This window comes from Thermobia domestica, chromosome 15, assembly GCF_964235325.1.
Source record: "Thermobia domestica chromosome 15, izTheDome1.hap1.1, whole genome shotgun sequence".
In the NCBI taxonomy this organism is placed as follows: Eukaryota; Metazoa; Arthropoda; class Insecta; order Zygentoma; family Lepismatidae; genus Thermobia; species Thermobia domestica.
In genome coordinates, this window is record NC_137468.1 from 54,204,515 (window position 1) to 54,228,207 (window position 23,693).

The 23,693-nt window shown below is 37.0% G+C and overlaps 1 protein-coding gene across 1 annotated transcript in view; it reads right to left on the reverse strand.

Moving 5' to 3' along the window:
• LOC145671032 (uncharacterized) overlaps window positions 1–23,693 on the reverse strand; it is a 762,494-nt gene that overhangs the window by 405,779 nt on the left and 333,022 nt on the right. Inside the window, exon 2 of the mRNA XM_081739703.1 lies at window positions 21,216–21,263. The gene's annotated coding sequence lies outside the window, so the exon portion shown is untranslated. The remainder of the gene's footprint in view (window positions 1–21,215; window positions 21,264–23,693) is intronic.

Below are 23,693 nucleotides of genomic sequence, written 5' to 3' on the forward strand. Positions count from 1 at the left end.
CAAAAAGCGGTATCGTATCACAGTTTCCTGCAAAAATTACAGAATTGCGATAGAATCGAAAAATTGCATGGCAAAATACGATGCATCAATAGTCATAATTCATTAACAAAGTCAGGCATTTTTTACGACAAAAACAGCATGTTATGGCCTTTTCTTCATGACAAAAAGGGTTTCGTTTTGATATCACTTACAGTTGTGGTCTTTCTCTCCTCGAAAATATGAACGATCTTTGCTTTTAGGTTCCTCTTTGGCTCTCATTAACACATACCAATGCGCTATGGATTAAAGACTACATTATTTGAGACTGGTTGTAGAATTGACCACAAAGAAATAATGTACGCCTCAATGCTCTTTCGAAATGCAAAACTTCAGCTTACTTTTTGTAAATTAGAGAACAGTTAACTTTAGCAGTATTTTCCTTTTCGGTCCTCTGTTGTTTGAAGCTCTGGTAAATAATTCATAAATGACACATCTACGTAATTATTTCACAGTGTTGACCCAGAAATGTTCTTTTGCTATTTTGTCTTGTGTTTCATGGAAATAGCGAAACAAAAGTAGATTCGGTTAACAACTTTTAAAAAATGAAAGAATTAACTCAAACCGGTAGCATTTAACTACAATATAAGTTGGGAAATAAACACTAGTGCGAATTACGTTAATGACTTTCTACCATAAAAATGAAGAATCATTTCGTGGGCTACGTAATGCCAATTCTCCTTTTTCGACGATATTACGGGTTCAGCATAAAAAATCCCTCCCTATGAGCACATTCTAAACAAGTTACCATCTTAGACAGTCTGTAGAATAATAATACATACACTTGTTACATACAAAATTGTTTAAAGTTGTTATTTCATGGCTACGTAAAACACTACTAAAATGCACAGATTTCCTTCTCGTCCGAAAATGTGATACTAAAATTTTATAATTTGCGATACAAAGTTAAATTGGAATATATATATAAGGCCCCAACAAGAAAGTGTGCCCCCAATGAAGTAATCTCGACTATGGACCTTTTCTCGGTGCAGTCAGGGGGCGCACAAATGCCACTGGGACACGGCATTTCCTTACTTGCTAGACTATCCACAGTAGTGTGAAGCTTTTTGCACTTTTGTTAGAAATTCGATGACGGCTAGTGCGGAAAATGTGCCATTAGTGGCATCGACCTTATTGATTTAAAAAAATTTTTTTTGGACAACTCCTTACCCTGCCCCAACGGACTTAAAGTTTTTTAAGTACTATTTGGTTAGGCAACACGCACAACACCAATGACAGAAAATCTACTTGTGGTCGTTTTTAGAGTTACATGATGCCTATAATACAAATATTTTATTAAAAGAAACATGTAACAATGCCAGTAAATAATTTTAAAATGTTTATGAGTCAAAGTACAGCCATATTAGCTCAGTTTTTGGAATTAATGTCTAAATTTTTTTGTAATGCCACGTTAACTATGATTATAGACATAGCCTTTGATATAACACGATTTTCTTTGTGCAACTCTTCGCTTATCTTGCTCTGTACGCAAAATAACCCAGAACTCACCACGGGGAGGTGGTTCCTCCCAGTAGGCATACATTGACATTTGACCTTAGGTCACGTAGTTCTTCTTGGTCTCGAAGCGGGGCATTTTTGTTCTAGACTTCAGTTTGGCTCTAACATAGATATCTCTTGCGTTCTGGTAGCATTTTTCGACGCTGTCTCTTACACCAGCTTCATTGTGCGTTCCACAGCTTGACTATGGCAAAGGAATGTTGTTGTTAGAGTAGCTGAAGTTCGGATGTTTTCTTCAAGCTACTGATTCGTTAAGTTTCGTTTGTTTGGCGGCTCTGTTAGACATTTAGGCCAATTAATCATGTCGTAGTAATTTTCAACTGTAAAGTTTAATTTCGGAACAATGAAGTCACGTGGGCGGCTTGATCTCGGAGTCTTCTGGCTGCGGCACTTTTTTTTTTATCCTTCTCCAGCCTAACGTTCGAATATGCGGATTTTCATCTGCTGTCATCGCTATCAGGAGGTTTTCATGGTGAGCGTAGTATCCGTTTGTTTGTAGAACAGAATGAACTATGTGTTGTAGATTTTCTGGCAGAAAACGTGATAGCTTAACTATGCTGAACAGATGCATGGCGCCCATTTCGCACGAAGGATTTCGCCGTATTGAAAACCAGACGGGAGCGTACACTTTAACAGTGTACTGGCAAAGTAGACACAAACTTGAACTAGGTTTATCAGTACTGGTGTAGTGGCGAAGCATCCTACAGGCCAATGTAAGCCATCGTGAATGTGATAATGGTCCTGGTTTTCTGTTTGCTAGATCGATAGTACACATTTCTGTGGCAACAGCCTTACAAATTTCAGAGATAGTTCTGGTCGCTACTTAATCCATCTGGTTTTTCCATTTCAGACACCCATTCAACGGGAACGGGTGTAATGGAGACGATCGGTGAACGTTCACAACCCTTTAATTTCTTTCCGATGGGGCCGAAAAAAAGCGTTGGGTCCGGTCGTCCCACCATCCAATTCGGTAACCAAGTATCGAAATGCCACCTCGTTTGTATGAAGAAGGCAAATGAGATGCTGCAGTTCTTTCCTAGGGATCTTTGCATCTGACTTATCACGCCGTTATCCCATCCTGTGTTCGTGGCTTCACCATCGCTGCCGACTGCCTCAAGACTTGACACGTCGTACTGGTTCTTTTCTAAAAGCTCCAATATAGAGTCGGCATTATCCTTGCCAGTGCCTGACTTAGGTGTGGCATGACCCAAGTATTCTGAACCGGGCTACGATAGAACTGTGATATGATTTTCTGTAACCTCTCGTCTTCGTAGTTTGACGTTAATTTTTCTTTCAAGAGTTGCATCATTTTTTCCGTCGAAGTAGATACTTGTAATCGCTCGGCCTAGGTGAACCTTTTCTTTCTGGATCTTCTTACCCACTTTATCTTTTCCTCTTCGTACCTTAGGTCTGTCAACAACAAGATTTTTGTCCGCTGGCGTTATGAGTCTTGTGTCCTCAAGTACGGCAGAAGCGATCAAAGCAACCTGTCTGTCTGAAGCTCCAGTTTTAAACGCTGTATTTTGAAGACATGAACTTTATGCTATGTTTCCTTCTTGGTCGTGCCTCGAAGTCAGATCCCGACGTACTTCCCGATTCAACAGCTTCACTGGATTCCCCTGACTACACTAGTATCTTTGACCTGTGCCTGCCTAATCCCACTAGTTGATGGACTTGCTTCAACACTTCCAGCGTCTTTTCTTGTCGTATGCCTCTTAACTGTGCTCACTTTACGGGAAAACATCTTTGACAGAGATTTGCTTGTTCGGACGTCAATGCTACCAATGCTCATTTTCCGTGATGTTCTCTGGTCCAAAAGAAACTTGAATTCTCGTTTATGCATCTTGCGTGTCCTCTCACAGTTGCAATCTTCGGCGGTTTTACATTTGCAACATGCAATATCAAAAAGAGACTTTTCCGCGTGTGAAACAAAACCTGCACCACAAAATGTTGCTTCTTGTTCTTGTCAACTGAAATGTTTTTCCTTGGTGCAACACTTATTATAAAATGTTTTCTGCATGTCAAAGACTCTTTTATGAAACCACAAGAATGCTTGCTTTACGCCAAATATGTACAACTCTTTGTCCAACTGATTTACAAATGTCAGTGACTGGTAATTTAGTTACACTTTTGTCACCACTTAAACCACTTCGAAAAGAATGATCATGTCGTATAACGTCAGAATACGTGGGTAACTGCACTTCACTCGTTTCACTTGGAGTGCCAAATAGCCCTCGTTTCACACTTTCCCGCGTTGGTCTGCTATGAGGCTTTTTCTTCATCTTATATTCCATTGCATCCGAACTTGGAAACCAAAGTATACAAAATGTCTCTGAATCGTATCGCACTAAGAAGACTGTAACTTTAGGTACAATGCACAAACTCTCTGTCTTAACAGAAACAGTAGCGAACTAAAACCGTTAAACCTTAAGCTGCAATAAACTGGACTGTTGGATTGGTTGGCGGAAGTACGCAATATTTATACCACCGCCAAACTTCGAGCGAGAATATTCTAGAAACGTCGGTGTAAGTTCTGGAGCCAACGAGGCGAGCGGAAGGTGGGCGAATCTTCTGGACGGAGCCGGACGTTGCGACGATGCTCAAAGAGCGTGGCCAAAGTAAGCAACCACGAAGCTGTGTAGCCTGCCGCTAGATGGAATTTACTGTCGGTGTACATAACGAGCGAAGAGTTTCCAAAAGCAAATCGTGTTATATCAAGAACTATGCCTATAATCCTTCGTTAAGGTAGCATTTGAAACAAAATCTGGACATTAATTCCAACAACTGAGCTAATATGTTTGTACTTTGACTCATAAACATTTGAAAATTATTTACTGGCATTGCTACAAGTTTCTTTTAATAAAATATTTGTATTATAGCCATCAGGTAACTCTAAAAACGCTTTTCTGTCATTGGTGTTTTGCGTGTTGCCTAACCAAACACTTAAAAAAATTTAAGTCCGTTGGAGCAGGGTAAGGGGTTGACCAAAAAAATTAAAAAAAGTCTGTAAGGTCGGTGACACTAGTGGCACCTTTTCAGCACTAGCCGTCATCGAATTTCCAACAAAAGAGCAAAACGCTCCACCCTAATCCACAATACTGTTAGCTTAGCAGGTTAGTATAATATCAACGATACAAATTACTAATCTGAATCATTTTCTACTCAACAACCCTAAAGTTTTAAATTTTTCTATTTAGAAATAGTTATTCATTTAATTTAAGGTAAAATGTAATATTTAAACATAGGGTTGGTAAACTTTAGATTGTTTAGGAGTTTGGTCTACCAAAACCCAAATCAAACTCCTTCTCGTGGCGTACACTGTGACATTTCTACTTGTTACTCAATACTGCATCTTTTCCAAAAGGAAAAACTGGAAACACTTTTCCTGAGGGAGAGAAAAAAAATATTTGATGATAACGTCAACATAGACAATAATGATTTCATTCGAGAACAGATAGAGTGAAATGGTGAAAATGAAAGAGACAAACATATCAGTGTTAGAAATCAAATCAGCTGCCATAAATGATTAAACAAACTGTTCATTGTTCATTAGAACAATAGAAAACCAATAACCCATTTGGAAGACCGTTACTTCAATATACACTGTGTCAATATATTCTGTATCATGTGATTTTACCAGTTAGCAAATGCAATTCATTCATTGGGACCAGGGATTGTTTTCTGTGTGGTCAAAGATAATAACAGAATAATGGAAGAGGAATATATATATGCGTGGTATACGTGGATGAAAGAAATTACTTCACAGCATTCAGAGAGAGATATTCTCGAAAATTTTGAGCCAAATGAAATCCCACAGAGCGTGCATAGTTAATGGATTCTTTTGATGAGCAGAATTGTAATTCTGTCATTTCTTTTAATTTCATGGAGCAACTATATTCTGGTGGTCGTACATCGTAAATGGCTATATATATATATATATATATATATATATATATATATATATATATATATATATATATATATATATATAATGTTGTGTTTCATAATTAGTCAAAACAGCTATTCATCACTTTATATGGAGGCAATTTACCTCTCTTACATGAAAGACATGATGAAACATACATAGTATTGTTTACCATATTAAACCGAAAATAAACCAAGCTTTTATGATCCAAATTTTAACTATGAAATATTCAGGTGCAACTTAAATTCCTAGTCTTACACAAATTGACTTTTACAGCATTACATCAAACTGTATCTATACCTATATCTATCTATATCAATATATATAGTACACAATACATATCATACTGACTATAGTGAAAAATATAGGTTGTTCCAAAAGAATTGAGAAATCAGTATCGGCGGTTAGCAAAGGTTGTGTATAATCTTTATACGTTTTACAATGTATAGATCGGTTATTCTTGTAGGTATATAAACATATGCCAGATATTTATCATTTGTATTCTGATTTTTAGATGAACTTGAGTAACGCTGTACCCCAACAATTGTTTATACTTTATGTTTCCAGGATAAAATGGATGTGAAGGAAGAGCAGAACCGTGCCATCGAGTTTGGTTGTCTATTTTACAGGAGACTTACGAAGAAGAATGCCAGGGAAAATCAACAGTACACAGGTGGTTCAAAGATTTTATGGACGGTTATGAATCCCCCGCATTCATCCCGGACGAAGAAAGGTCTACAACGACTCAACAGTGGTGAATAGCAGAATTTTCGCTAAAATTGGACTTACGCACTTCATGCTCTCAAGCACAGAAATTAAACTTCAATACAGTTACGTCTGCACACGGAAGTAACAACGTTTGACACTTATTTCCTTTACAGCATGTTCGGGAATCCCTCCGTTCCTGTGGGGAACCCCATGCGCAGGCATAGCTGCGTTTTCAAACATGCATTTGTCAATAGAGTAGGTATGACTTTCTAAGTGACGTTTTTAACTGCACTCTCTACGATGTATTTTTTTTTAAGCTGTTGACCTCTGAAGCTTTCGACACTCTGTCCCTCCTAAATGGGACGGAATTTCCCCCATGTTCACTAGGACTTTTTTGCTTCTTTTTAGATGTACTATCATCCGTCCAAGTTTGTCCACGCAATTACCGTTCACCTGTAAATATATATATATATATTTACCGTTCACCTGTAAATATAGTATACACTAACAGCACAAAATGTGCTAGGCATGTGCCATTAGGTGCCCTAGCTACTTTTCAGGTACCCGACACTTGTGCATATGATATCCATGTGCTAAGTATGTACTTCAGCTACCTACAGTTTTAGGTACTTGTCACACCTAATTGATATTTGCAACTATAGCATTTACACAAATATAGCATTTATATACCTGGCTCAGTTTCGCACTCTTAATAGTAATTTGTTTTTATGATGTCGTTACTTGGGTCATATATCTGTTATGTTCTAGGTACATCCTTTAGGTACATACCGGTACTGTTTCAGATACCCTAACACCACAAGATGTGCCAGGAATGTGCCATTTGGGTGTTCTAAATTGATCTCTCACATTTGATGCATTTGTTGCTTCTTTTTCTAAGCGATTGCACAAGTGCAGTGTACATTATATTGATATGAACTTTTCTTTTTTTCGATGTTACTATGCAAGACAATTTATTTGCTAGTTGTCCAAAGAGTTGTGGCTAAAAAAAAAAAAAAAAAAAAAAATCCATTGCAAATCTCGTGCCAGAGTAAAGTAGTTGAACTCATTTAGGCATGTGAAAGATAAATGCAAATTCATAAAACTGTTTGCAACGCCATCTAGTAGTCGAAAAATTAATACACGAAACAGTCAACTTAATAGGAAAAGTTTTTATCGAAATTGTTTTATAGACCACGATCACGTTATAGGAATTTATATGCAGCGTTTTTAGTACATTATTTCTTTTTTACTTTTTACGATAAGTTTTGATTAAAACTCCAAACCTGTCATTTCTATGCATTTCCTTTCTTTTTTCTTTTAGTATTATTGTTATGGCAGCTCGACAATATCAGTCAATACACGCTTGAGAGAATACTTCTAATCCATAAAAATAATGGACAAAGCATAAAGAACACGAATTTCAGTGCCAAGTTTTTTTTTCTACATTTCGTTTCCTTTTCTCGGCAAGAGAATGCCAAAAGACATGTAACTTTCGTTTCTAACTGATTTCACGAAGAGTTTTTTTTTTTAATAAACTTTTGTCTCTAAGAGTTTTATAAAGCAGTTCCTCCCATAGTCAATGATCTTTTCAATAAAAACAGGAAACTCTGAATGTTGGCATCGGTATGGTAACATTAACGGTGAAATGGAAAGTAGATAATTGGTTATTGGAAGAACATACTTGAAATTACTCTCTGTATTAGAAAAAAAGAAAAGAAACTACCGTAGCTACAAATATCGAAGACAGATCCTATATTTCAAATCGTCTCGTATCTGTGCTATAACCCGTGTGTTTATGATAAAGTTTTAAATGCCATTTACATTGGTTGGTTGCTTGGTAGAAAAATTTAAATGAAATCTTTGAGTTTTACGTCCCACGTTTATGCCGACTAGGCTAAAGAAGACGGTGATGATGAGATATGAATGAAATTGTGGAATGAAGAAAGTGGTAGGAAACGGGCGAACCAGGAGAAAACCCATACACACGGTATTTCACCACCTCAAAGTTCACTTAGCGCGAGTTGGGAACGAACCAAGGACACATTCAAAATTTCAAGACTCTCGCTCCGGGAATCGAACTCGTGACAACGTGTACCAAAGGCGCGTGCACAAGTCACTAGGGCAGCGAAGAAGGTTAAATGACACTATTAATATTTATTTATATATCAATTTGTGGTTATTTAAAAAAAAATCCATTGGTATTCGCATCTTGAAATTGTCTATAGTATAAAAGACAATTAGAAATTTCTTTTAGCGCTGTCGCTTTCACAATTGAGGTGAGCAGTAGTTTTTTTTTGCAAGATTTCCGATAATAAACACTTAACATTTAGTGGAGTGAATCATAAACAATTATGTATATTAATAGTGCTAGGAACAACATTTACTGGGTAGGCTTTGAATGTCAATTCGTACACGTATGCATATGCATGTGTTACATATGTTAAGAGGAAGGAACAAAAATCAATGTGTGTTGCAGAGAAGGAGATAATGTCTGTGACATTATCTCATATGACAAAGGGGTGCGTCATTATGGAGGGACATCATTATCACCAGATATTCTGCCATGATTGGTTGACCACTTGCTGCAACTGACAAACTTCCATGATCCATGATCTTCAGCTATTCTCTTCTTTTCATGTGTTATGTTTCTGTTTTGATATCATCATTAATTCTAGCCTCCTTCTTCCTCTCACTCTCTTTCCTGCCAAAATACTCTCTAGCACGTCCTTCATGTTAAAGTTCTCTCTTAGCCAATGTCCCAACCAGTTTCTCTTACTCTTTTCAATAATATCTAAAATAGTCCTCTTTTTCCCTTATCATTTCTAACACCTTCTCATTCGTTTTCCGCTCAAGTCAACTAATTCTCTACATTCTTCTTCACACTCATTTCCAGTCGTTTCTTATCATTTTTGCGTAATATCCATGTTTTGCCTCATTGTACAATTCTCAATAGAAAGCATTTTTGAGTTTTTTAAAACTCAATTATTTATTTAAGATTCCACAAAATAGACTTTTCTTGTTTCTAAAGGCTTCCTTTGTCATTCCTATCCTTGCTTTCATTTCAGATTCACATTTCATATCGTCACTAACAATACTATCCAGGTATTGAAAAATTAGTCACACCTGTTCCATTTTCTCCCCTCCTACTTCTACATGTATATTTGACACCGACCGCTTTGTTCCAATCACCATGGTCTTTGTCTTTCTAACGTTTATTTTTATTCCGTATTTTTCAAGACCTTCCTCAAGTTTTCTAACATGTCATTGATTTTATTTTCAGGCTTCGTAACAAATGCCATATCATCTACAAACCGTATACAGCTAATGCTTATACCTTCTATCGAAATGCTGTCCTCATTATGTAGGCTCTTTTTCACTATCTTTTCTAGATAGCTAATAAATAATGTCAATAAACAGCATCCATGTCGAACTCCCCTTCTAATTGCAGTTTCCTCTGCCATTTCCTTTTCTATTCTAACATTTATTTCTTGGTTCATAAGTTTCTTATGAGTCTTCGACGTTTCCATTACAACTCAATTTTTTTAAAAAAAAATCACCAGAAGTGAGCAATCTACCGCTACTACACTACTACCCTTGGGAGTCGACTATTGTCACCGGCCATTGTAGCCAGAACAGGAAGACATTATATTTTTGGCGGGAGGTGCTGGCTTAGGTTCACCTTACATTCATACATACATACACACTAACAAACAACTGAAAATTTAGGGGGACTGAAGATGGTCGAAGGATGAACTCAGCCCTATGGCCACTCCTTAGCTAACAGGCCTGCGACAGCCACTGTACCATCGTGCTCCCTGCTGTATCAGTGCCTGTACCTGGTTTCATTCATTACACTTAGTATTTCTTAACTGTTAATAGCAAAGACAATTCTCAGAATACTTTCCCTCTCTCCTATTTTTTTTTTTAAAAAAAAGAAAGAAATTTAAAGAATTTGTTTTTGTTTTCATTATAAAAACTACAGTACAATTCACCTCTTAACATAGGGATTTCATTCTGAAAAAGGAAGACCTAGCACTTTGTCATATTGAAAAAGGAAGAGTAATTGTCAATAGAGGAATGCTGCGAATATGAATTCTATTCTTGAGATGCTGAATTTTATTTCTTATCATTTTGGCCCTGATACCTGTCAACAGACAGATGAACGAGCAAAGAAGATGTTCTATAAACTCTTCCATATTTATACAGAGCATAGTTTGGAAATCTAAAAAAAATGTTTTTCTAGAACATAAATTTAACTAATCATTCAAATCATTCGATGACAAACATTTTGAAGAAACGCAACAGAATTAATTTCCATTAAGATCTCACATCCAACTAAAAGCTTTTCAATTAAAATATCCAATCCATTAATACTCATTGATAAGGCAACGCATTAGTTTTTTTAAAAACTTCTTTTATAAAGCGAATGTATAAAGTAAATTTTCTATCATATTTATCCATTTAGTTTATTTGCTTTGATTTCTCTTTCTTTCTTTCCCTGTTAAACTTCTGAAATTGAGGTCTTCATTTAAGATGACAGAATGATTTATATCCTCGTCTCAAATACAACTAAAAGACTTCTGATATGACAAAGATAATCAAAATAATTTTTTCTCTTTATTTCTCTTCAGGAATATAAAGACGTTCTAGACATTTTCTGTCACAGGACGGTAGTATTTCAAGTGAAGAACAGTCCTAATGGATCACGTCTTAAAGTCTGACATCAATCGAAGAACTGATGAATATAATACCAGTTATAATGTCGAAGGCGACTAATATATTTGAATAGTGGGTATGTTGAATACAATCATTATCATCATCATAGGAATCTTGCCATTATTAGCAGGTCACTTGCCGCAACGGAGAAGCTTCTATGCACTGCAGTCTTCAGTTAAACTCTTCGTCTTCACTTACACTTTTCTGTCTGTTTTAATATCGTCCATCAACTGTAGCAACTTTCCCTCCTCCATCTTTTTACCTGCCACCCTTCCTTCTAGCACGTGCCTCATGATATAGTTCTACCTCAGTCAATGTCCTATCCAGTTCTCTTCTTTTCAGTTACGTACTTCTAAAAGAACACTTCCCCTACTATTTCTAACTACCTCAATCAGTTTTCGTTAGACTCAACTAGTTCATTGCATTCTTGTGCACACCCACATTTCGAAAACCTCCTCATCACTCCCCCTGTCTTTCCTCATCACTAGAGCAACCGACATTATGCTTTATTTTTTGTTTAATTATGCTTTATTTTTCCAAATTATGCTTTATTATGCTTTATTGTTAATTTCAATCACTGTTTTACATTAATCGTGTATAATGTATAATATTTGGTCTAGGAATTAATTCGTGCGGTTTTACAAAAGATGGCGTAACTAGCTTATTGTCCCATAGTTTCATTGATCCAAACATGCGTTGAAAACTACTGTCATTGAGCATCTTGTTTAGTATATGTCAGTTGCTTGAAGCGGAAACAACAACATTTTTTCTTCAACTGAAAATGGCGCATTTTGTGCCTGATAAAGTGTTTTTGCGGGGAGTTATTCTTCATTGCTTTAACATGAAGAAAAGTGCTACCGCAAGTCATCATATTTTAGTGGAAGTGTTTGGTGATCATGCTCTAGCTGAGCGAACGTGTCAGAAGTGGTTTGCACGGTTTAAAGGTGGTGATTTCAGCTTGGAAGACCAAAGGCAATTTGGACAGCCAAAAGAATTTGAAGATGAAGAATTGAGAGCATTGCTTGATCAGGATTCGTGTCAAACGCAGGACGAACTTGCAGAAGCATTTGGAGTTGAGCAAACAACAGTTTCCAAACGTCTCAAAGCCATAGGAATGATTCAAAAGATGTCTTATTGGGTTTCACATGAATTGAAAAGAAAGACGTTGAAAGAAGAAAAACCGTTTGCGAATTGCTGCTTCAAAGACAGAAAAGGAAGGGATTTTTGCATCGAATTGTAACTGGTGATGAGAAGTGGATTCATTACGACAATCCTAAACGAAAAAAGGCCTGGGTGAAGCAAGGTGAACCAGGTCCTTCACAACCGAAACGAGATATTCATTGTGCAAAGGTTATGCTGTATATATGGTGGGATTTGAAACGTGTGGTGTACTATGAACTTCTGAAACTTGGTGAAACTATTAATGGACACCGCTATCGACAACAATTAATGCGTTTGAAGCAAGCTCTGGCCTGAAAACGACCAGAATGGAATAACAGGCATAATAAACTTATTTATCAAGATGATAACGCTCGACCACATGTCGCAAAACCGGTCAAAACCTATTTGGAAAATGTCGGATGGAAAGTGTTACTCCACCCGCGATATTCACCAGACACTGCTCCGTCTGACTACTACTTGATCGATTGCATGAATAACGATTTGATTGGACAGCGGTTCACTTCTTCAGAAAATATCGAAAAATGGATCTTTGATTAGATTGCGTCAAAAGATGAGGAATTCTTTCGACACGGAATCCGTAAATTGCCTGAAAGATGGGAGAAAGTAGTGGCTAGCGATGGACAATATTTTTGTTAACGTATTCATTTACTTTGTTTTTGAAATAAATCTTCAATTTTTATTAAAAACCGCACGAATTAATTCCTAGACCAAATATTTACTATACGTTAAATATTCTATATATCTTGATCTATTTATTAATGTTTTATGTAACCAGTTCCTTTCATATTTAATGAAGTTTCTACTTAATGAACTGTAAAAAGGTATGCTTTACTCGAGTCAGTTTTTTTTATCACTTGTGTGTGCCTTAGAGGTGCATGTATACAGAAAGGAACAGTAAAAGATGCCACCAAAAAGTACAGAAAGTGCTCAAGTTCCAGAGGTACACATGACAATATAGTGTGGAGTTCTTATGTACTATTCATTGTTGGCGGAGGTTTTCTTCTTTTCCTTTTTTCTTTTCTCCACATCAAAGGATTACACCGAAAAGTTTACAGAAATAAAAATAAGCTTCTCATTGCTGCATTGTTATGTTCTCAATGACTTTGTATTACAAAAATTGGTTTTAAAAAAATATTAATACAATATGTTAAACTTGCAGTTAAACAGAACTTTCCAAGAATTGTTCTAATAGAATTTTCCAAGAATTGTACTATATATTTTAAATCATGCTTTATGCTTTATTTTCTGCAATTATTCTTTATTATCCTTTTAAAATTAGTTTCTTCTGGACCCTTATACAACCACAACCATGTTCAAGGTACCAACCATATGTGTAAATTGCTATTATGCTTTTTATGCTTTTGGGTTGCCATACACATCACTTTTACGTAATGTTTACGTTTCTACGTAGAGTACAATACTCGATATTTCACGAATATTTTCCTTGACTCTTTATTTAAGGACCCACAAAATAGACTTTTCTTCTTCCTAAATTTTTCTGTTGCCATTCCTATCTTCACTTCTATTTCATAACTGCATTTCATGTCCTCACTAATAACACTACTCAAATACCTAAAATTAGTCACCCGTTCTGCTTCCTCCCTTATTTTCTTCCTTAACTAACTCACTCTACGGCCTATGGAACCCAGAGGTTCAATGCCTAATTCTCAAAAGCTCTCCATTGACTTCTGTCCTTAGCCAACTGGATCCACTTTTCCCTTTGTATTCCTATTTCTGCGAGACCCATCTTAATATTGTCCTCCCATCTGCGTCTAGGTCTTCCTAATGGCCGTTTTCCGATTAACTTCCAGTTAAAACTTTAAAAGCGTTCCTACTTTCTTCCATCCTGGCTACATGACCTGCCCATCTGTGTCACCTAGATTTGATGACCCTGACAATGTTCGGCAAACTACATAAATTATGTAGTTCCTCGTTATGAAGTTTCCGCCATTCCCCATTCCCGTTCCTCTTGGGTCCGAATATTTCTTACAGCATCTTGTTCTCAAATACTTTCAATCTACGTTCTTCCCTTAGAGTAACCGACAATGTTTCTCAATCATACAAAACAACAGGTATGATTATCGTTTTGTATATTTTCAGCTTCAAATTTCTCGACAGAATTCGCGACCTTTATAATATAATAAATTCCCTGAACAACCGCTTCCTTCGAAGTGTCATCGCTTTTGCCTTTGCAACGTTTATGTTCATCCCATATTGTTGACAGCTTTACATTCGCAGTTTTCTAACATCTTTTCCATATTTCTCAACAAACGCCATATCATCTGCTATGAGCACAATTCTGGATATAAACTCATGATATATCATCTAACAATACACTAGTTAGTTCTCTAGACAAACGAAAGCTTTTTAGGCTGGAACAAAGGTATAGAAGTGATGAAGGGTGCGAAGAAGCAAAAGTAAAGATAAGCGGATAGCTTCTGTGCAGATAAGGAAAGCTGGCGTCTGATAGTTTGGACAGAACATGTGATACGTTGGAGGCACTGTTGCCAAAGGTTCTGTGACAATAGAAACAGCAATTCTGACGATGAACTTAGAACGTATAACAAGCCATAATTTCATAACCGTAGTAATATAACAGATTGATTTGTAACGTATTATTTCCAAAGAACAAAGTATTTAGAATGCTTGACAGAAGATCCAATAACATTCAATTACTGGCAACAGCGACCTTGATAGCTTAGAATCAGTGTGAAAGAATACTGCAGTGATTAGTGGACAACACTTCCCTTAGTTTTGTTTATGAAATGTGCATAACAAAGAACTTAGAAAACGATCAAATACCAGATAAATAGTATATGAAATCAAGTGTTTTGTAGGAAGTACAAGAATCTAGAAATGCATTTGTTTAAATGAATCAAGTGAGGAGGCACTTTTTCAGCAATGAATTGGTAGCGGCTAAGTTTTCATTACATGAATGAATTTGAAAAAAAAAAAATGAAATCTTTAAGTTTACACCCTACAGTTACGCCGGGTAGGCTAAAGGAGACGATGATGATGAGAAATGAGTGAAAGAATGGAATTAAGAAAGTGAGAGGAAACGGAAGAACCCCGAGAAAACACACGAACACGGTGTTTGTCCACCACAAAGTTTACTTGTCGCGAGCTGGGATCGAACCAAGGACCCGATGCCCCACTCTACCACTGAAGCACGGCGGCCCCTATGAATAAATTTGAGTAACAGTATTTTAAATGAAATGAAATAAAATGTGTAGTTTTACGTCCCACGATTATACCGGCTAGGCTAAAGGAGACGGTGATGAAGAGAATTGAATGAAATGGTGGGATGAAGAAAGTGGGAAGAAACGGGAGAACCACGAGAAAACCCACGCTCACGGTGTTTGTCTACCACAAAGTTCACTTGGCGCAAGCTGGGATCGAACCCGGGACCCCACACACCAGAGGTGAACGCTCTACCACTGAGCCACCAACAGAATTTTAAGACGCAAGCATTCTCATTGTAGGGACACTATAATATTATGACAAAGTTTTGTAGTAGCCATTAACTTCGACAACACATAGTTTTCTGTGTAATTTTCTTTTTTCTTTTCTTTTCTTTTTCCTGAAAATGAAATGATCTTGGTAACCTGAAAGACGGAATACCTCTTGAGAATATAAGGAAAAGAAAAAGAGAAGAGAATTCAGCCACGGAGGAAGGAAAAGGAATGTTGTGTTACAGGGAATTTCAAATATTTGCTCTTAACATATTTTATCTTACTAAAGGTAGTATGCTACAAAGGGGGAGTATCTTTCCATAAAATTACCTGAGCATTTTTAAGAAACGTTCATTAAATGAAGAAGCAGTGTACTTGCAGTAACACTTACATTTCCTACAATCAGGGCCATAACTTGTGGGGGGCAGGGGGCAACTGCCTCTCCCAGGTAAGCTCTCCGCCGTTCAAAGGGGGTCCATTTTAAGACAAAATTTCTTACTTCATATACGATACTAACATTAAATTATAAATTAATCATCAAACAGGTTCACTATATTACATAAACAAAACAGCACACAAAAAGTCAATATAACAAAAATGAGCCGATGGTCTATTAGAGTAAAAAATGTCTACTATTAGGGGTCCTAAAAATAATACTTACTCGTATGGCTTTGAGATTTGTCAATACTGTCCCCTTAATTAATTTGTCATGTATGGAAAGAGCTCAAGGGCGTAATTAACGGCTCCGCAGACCTTGCCGTGCGGGAGAGCCCACAGGCTACGGAGAGCCCATAACGAGTAAGAGAAAGATGGGAAGAGGAGGCTCAAGAATGAGAAAAACTTTTCTAGGGGGCCCAAATACGCGTATTAATGCTTCCCCCCAGAAAAAATGTAAGTTACGGCACTGGCTACAATTGGTCCTATGTTCGATTTCTTGTGGAGACTGTACTGAATTAAGATTTTTTTGAGAAAGAACATTAAATAATTTAGGGAGAGTGTTTCATAAATGCCATCATTACAGTGAAATAAGTTTATATTGAGTGTCTATGTAAAACTATCGTATCTTTCTAAGGTTTTCAGATAAAGCTCGGAGACGTCTCTAAAAATTCTCGCAAACGGGAATAGTTATGAGATGAAAATGTGTCTATCTTTAATTTTTCTAGCCCATTGATTTATATAGAGAATTAATTTTTTGTATTTTCCTTGAAATAAATTGGAATTTACATTATGTACTTTCGCTGATTTATTTTTTCAGGTCGTTAAATGTTTCTGTTTTTCAAGATGAATTTCTATTATATATATTCATTTAATATTATTTTATACTACTTAAATTACTTTTGATTATTAATTACTAGCATCAAAATGAAATGAAATGAAATATTTTAATTTTACGTCCCACGATTATGCCGGTTAGGCTAAAGGAGACGGTGATGATGAGAGATGAGTGAAATGGTGGAATGAAGAAAGTGGGAGGAAACGGAAGAACCCCGAGAAAACCCACGAGCACGATGTTTGTCCACCACAAAGTTCACTTGGCGGGGGCTGGGATCGAACCCGGGATCCCAAACACCAGAGGTGAACGCTCTACCACTGAGGCACCGCGCCCCCTTTACTAGCATTAAATACCCGCTTTGCTGGGTTAAATTAAATAAAAAGTAATATGTTCCGTTAGTCAGTCACTTTCTACTATTATGGGGGTGCGGTGGTTCACTGGTAGAGCTTTCACCTCCGGTGCTTGGGGTCCCTGGTTCGATCCGAGCTTGCGCCGTGGGGACTTTGAGGTGGACAAACACCGTGCTCGTGGGTTTTCTCGGGGTTCTCTCATTTTCTCTCACTTTCTTCATTCCATCATTTCATTCATTTAGCATCATCACCGTCTCCTTTAGCCTAACCGGCATAAGTGTGGGACGTAAAACTTAAAGATTTCATTTGGTTTTACTATACTAAAGTGCTCTCTGATATCAGTCATTTTCGATTATTTTTATATTTCTCCCCTTCCTCCTCTCTCAAGTTGCGGGCTGAATTTGGATTTAAACGGCGTCAGAAGTGTGACGCTTCATCACAGCGATCCCAAAAACTACGGATTCGGCACTAATATCGGCCATTTTCAATGATTTATATATATATATATACCCATGTTGCGGGGCATTGGAAGTTCCGCTGTTCATCTTAGCGATCCCGAAAACTATAAATTCGACATAGGTATTTGTTATTTTCGATCATTTCTGTGTATCTTCCCCCTTCTCCAAGTTGTGTGGCTGAATTCAGATATAAACTGGTTCGGAAGTATTCCTATTCAACTCAGCGACCGCGAAAACCATGAATTTAATACTAATATTGGTAATATTTTAAAATCATTTTTATGTATCTCTCCCTACCCTCCCCCAACTTGCAGAGCTGAATTTGGATTGAAATGGAATGGAAAGTGTCACTGTTTATCTCACGACCCCGAAACTTATGGATTCGGCACTGATATTGGTCATTTTCGATCATTTTTATATATTTCTCCTCCCTTCCCGTCCCCTAAGTTGTTGGGCTGAATTTGTATTTAAACGGGATCGGAAGTGTCACTTTTCATCTTAGCGACACCAAAAACTATGGATTCCGTACTAATATTGGTCATTTTTGATCATTTTTATGTTTCTCCCCTCTCCATTTTCCCTAAATTGTACGGTCAAAGTGACATCATAAAAACCATGCCAGGATCGAACCTCATCTGTGTTGAAAATTTGATGGAGATCGGTCGAATAGTATTAAGTTTTATTCATTTTTATATATTTTGCCCCTTTCCCTAAGTTCTACCGTCAAAGTGAAATGATAAAAGAACTTTCCATGTTCGAACCTCATCAATGTTGAAAATTTGACTGAGATCGGTAGCGTGGTTCAAGAGATCAAGAGGCAGAAACATAGTCACTTTCATTTTTATAATATAGATTAAAATTATACGTAACAAAATGTAATTTTCACAAAATAAGGAATATTCAAATGGATTTGAAGAAGAAATCAGTAAAATTCCTTCAAATCACTAAAATTCCATTTAATTTCAAAGCAAACAGTAAAATTATTCACTGCATAAATCAAAAAGAAATAGAAACAAAAACAAACAAAAATAGTGCAGTGGTGAGCATCGTTAAGATAAAAAATATTGTATTTCTTAGTAGCATGTGTTGTCGTTTGTTGTGAAATTCAAAACTAGTGATTTTTTAGTCCGTGAATATATAAACCTACATATTTTCTAGGCGAAATTCAATTCGTACATTATTGTTTTATTATTAAAATTGGAGAATATACAAATACCAGCTTTGAAATTGAAAATGAACTACAGTGTGAACGAGAAATGACGATTAAAAAATTCATTTTTTATCATCTTGGTTATCAGCGTACTCTGGATTTAGCCTTTTTGCTCTCATTTTCCCAGGTTGCGATCGGTGACGTTAAGTGGAGCTATCGCCAAGGATGTTATAAAATAGAGGATCTGCCCATATCAGAAAACCGTGAAACCATAGGTCACAGCTATATATATCGTATGATTGGTGATTTTCTTACCTTTCAAAGGTTATTTCGGGTAATCTCTTATCACTCCTATTTGTACACCCATATGTGCAGCATGTAACCATTGAATAATATAAATCTGAATCAAAGGCTTAAATAAAAATAAACGACAGACACACTATATGTCCACATATGAAGATCGGAATGGTTTGAGCCCACATATATGACGGTCATTAAGTTATCTAATAGGATGAAGATGCATATGGGCAGATCCTCTATTTTATAACATTCTTGGGTATCGCGAATTATCGTTCACGAGAACAAGTGAAATGCTGCATACCCAAAAGTTCCTCCATAAGACGTCACGGACAGGAGCTAATCAGAACTCTAAACGCTAACTGGGGCTACCCGTTATTGGTAGTTTCATATTTTAGTAGAACCTCTACTTAAAGCTTCATTTGCCTGTTTTAAAAAATATACCAAAAAACAGACAAATGAAACTGTAAGTACAGGATCCATTAGAGAATATTAGAAAATATGATTAAAGTACTCTTTTCCTGATAGTGTTTGATGAATTCAAGTGAATAGTTGGTGAAACTTTCACATGTTAATCATTTTTACAATAAAAGTATTGTTTTGCTCAGCGAGTAGTTTAAATCAGATTTGAAAAGAAAAGTGTCCTACAGAAACTAGAGCAACTCGCTTTAATTATAGAGACAATAATCCACAAAAGCCCCAAGTTGTCGTGTACGTGGTAAGTCACATGGTTGCAAGGCAAAAGGTGTTCAATTTCACTTGTGTAAAAAGTTCCAACACTTTGTTCAGTATTGTAAGCTACAGCGTAAGAAGGCACGATCATATACGCACTGCATAGATGAAGTGTCCCTACTTGACAATATAAGGGGTGCACTATTGAGTTCTAAGAACTCACCTAATGAATACGAACAGGCTCTAGAGGTCCTCCGTGGCTAAACGGTTAGCATACGCGCCTTTGGCGTGGGAGACCCGGCTTCGATTCCTGGCGGGAGCTCATGTGGTTCGGATTCCACGTTAATCAGTAGGCCTTATCTCATATAGCCTCGATGCTGAAAGGGACATTAAAATAAACTTAATCAAGAAAACCCTCGGTATAGGATGATTGTATAAAAAGAAGTTAAAAGTTAAAAAGAATACAATATAAAATATAAGAATAGAAGTAATTAGGATTATATTGAAGTGTTGTTTGTACCTTAATTACTGGTGTTGGTAATTAAGTGGTAGACAATAGGCCACTGACGTAAGATATTTTAATTTAACACTACAGTTATGCCCTTCATGCTGCAGAAGACGGATCATTAATGGAAATGAGTGATCGTGAAATAACTTTCGGAATAAGAATATGCAAGACCAAATTTGAGATGATCGTCGAGAAAATCCATGTCCAAGATGTTTACTATCAAAAATGTAACCTGAGACCGTCGCACCAGACGTGAGTGCTCTTCAGCTGAGCCTCGTGATCTCTAATATATCTGCGGTCAGAATCAGGCCGGTAGCCAGCCCAAAAATGTAGGGGGGTGGGGGCGGTAGAAGTTAAGGGGCCCGATCCAACCATATTATAGTTCATCACTATATTATAGTTCATTTGCAAGCCTACCGTGAAAAGTTTAGGGGGCAGGAAAAATTTAGGATGGCCCACCCCCCTAGACCCACCTTGATACAGGCCTGGTCAGAATAAGATTAAATAATGTTTTCTTGATCGCGTAGCTATCAGGGACAAAGAGCGAACCCAATTAGAAAGTAGAAGTAACCTGGTTTAAAAAAATCACCGACGCACGTATCTCGAAATGCACTTGAATTTAACATTGGATGGAGTTGAGTTGATTTTAGGTTAGCGTCACTTTCAGCAGCGAGACTATATGAGACGTGGACCTATTGATTAACGTGGAATCCGAACCACATGAGCTCCCGCCGGGATTCGAACCCGGGTCTCTCACGCCAAAAGTGCGTACGCTAACCGCTTAACCACGAAGGAGCTCTAACATTGGATGGAGTCCTAGATTATAGTCTAATGTAAGGGATCTAGAAACTGAATATTAAATTTAAATAACTGGTAACTTCGGGAACTTTGTCAGTTGGCCATAGAATGAAAACAATTTAAAGCTATTGCAAATTAACAACAATAATAACAAAAATTTAGGTCAACTTACATTTTTGGTTGGCATCCATTTTTTAGAACGAAGAATTTCAATTGAAATCTGTAAGAAAGAAGAAAAATTAGACAATTTTTGCTTTTATACTTAGTTTTTCTGTTTTGCAATGAAGATACAAATACGTATATAGTTTATCACTGAAGTCTTCAGAAATAAAATAGATGTCTATTCTATAGTGGTTATGAAACTTTTAAAACTTTTATACTGAAGACTCGTAATATTAGCTGAAGTTAACACATAGAATACTTTTCTGAAAGCAATATAATTTCCTATAAATATTTAGTTTTAAATTATATAATGGGCGCAGATATGGTAAACGTGGACAAAATACTTATTTAAATCATGCTGATTTAATGTAATGTATTCTGCTGAAAATTTCACGATCAGCAATGTACAAATATCAATATTGCATCATTGGTTCACAGACGTCATCTCAACTTGTTTAAGTAACCGAATCGTCAACGCTACTGAACAAGCAGTTCCGAAAAGTAGCTTGCACTCAAATTGGCCTAGTTTACCTCCTCACGCTCTCACACTTCTTCACCGATTTCACGAATATTTAGACGAATACAGGAGAACGAAAGATCACATCTTTCTACCGCTTCATCAGCAATTCCAGCGAGTGGTCAAACATTATGCAGTATCATCACTCAAAAACGATTAAATTGGTGTACTTCCGGTATCCGATTACGCAATGAAAGAGACTTAACAAAATTCTGGGACTTATTCAAATGCCTTATTCATCAGAAACACGAATCACAACATCCTATTCACTGTCCGTACTATCGATGCAGAGAAAGAAACATCTTTCGCAAATCATTTTGAGGACGTTTTCACCCCTCATTCTGCTCCGCTCTTTACACATCCGTCTCATAGGCTTGTCACATTCCCAACATTACCAGGCTTGACAATCCTACCCGACCATTGTTTACACCTGCCATAGAACATCGCCTTGATGCTAACGAACCACTCACAGCTCCAATTACCAAATTCTACAGGCACCATTGGCATTTTATACTGTCCTTACTCTGCTCTATACGGCCAGGCTTTTCCATACCTTACTGAAACTCGCCAAAATAGTGGAATTTCTAAAACCATATAAAGATCCTACCAACATAGGCTCCTACTGACCAATCAGTCTCACAAATATCTTCAGCAAAACATTGGAACGAACTCTGGTCGAACGACTCCTCTCTTATCTACATATTTATTCCCTTCTCTTATCTATACAAGCCGGATTTCGATCCTTATTTAGTACTACTGATTAACTTTTGAAACTATCTAGCTATATAGTAAGTTGGGTGATTCCGGACAGTCGCTGAATCCGTACATCCTAAGCTTACGATAATACTGTTCTTCGCATGTGTAATGTGGAGACTTGTAGTGATGCCTATTTGAAGCTACAGTTCAGTGTTGAGTAGGAAGTGCAAAGAGTACGACGGTGGGGGAAAGAAGAAGAAACAGGAAAGTTCATGCACGTTTGTTGACCTGATGTAACTTTTTAGTGGTATATGTTAAGGTTTTACACAGAAGTGGTTGTCAGCAAATGGTTAAGTAAGACATATATCGAAGCGAAGACCCTGCTTTACTCGTTGCATATTGGAATAATTCTATTACTTTGCGAGTGCCTGCTCAACGAGAGCACAAGTTTACAGTGTTCAAAACGAGCGAATCCGGATGTTTAGGGAAGGGTGAATTCGGACACGTTTATTACGTAAGCTGAATCCAGACAATCTGATTAATGAACTAAGAGGATTCAGAACACTCTCTCCTCTCTCGCTTTTCACGTTTATGAGTGTGAAATAGAGGTCTACTGAGGCAATACGTGAAGTTTATTGCTTATATCTATCGTGCATTCATTTTTGCCATAAATGGACTCCAAGGAATTATCAGAAAAAGTTATAAAATTATCTTAGGATCTACCAACACAACAAAATTACAAAATGCTAATCATAAGGTGCTCAGAAATTCTACACTAGTGAATGGCTACATCGTCTCCCATTTGATCCGTAACAAGTTCGGGAACATAAATTTCTTTTGTCGGATAAACATGATCCGCCAGTAGCAGGAAACAATTCTTCTTCTGTGTCATCAGACTTATCCTCAAACACGTCTCAATCGCATTGAGTCCTCAGTAAGTTCATATCTTTTCCTGCTGTTGCTTCTTCCAAACCCACATCCCAAAGGCCAGGTGCTGCTAAAAGATTAAGTGTCACGAATTGCAGTTTGTTTCAAACTGTCTCCTCAAACACAATCGAAGGTATGGATGAAAACCACTGTGGATTTTGTGGGAAGAATTATTATGCACCATCATCAAGCAAATCCTGGGTGACCTGTGCTGTAAGACCTGGTTTAATGAAAGATGTGTGGGAGGTGATAAGGAATTGTATTTTATCTGTGGACGATGTGTCTGAATTATAACTAGTGCTTCACGAAACTGGCAGACGTCATTAACGCAAATAATAATAATAATAA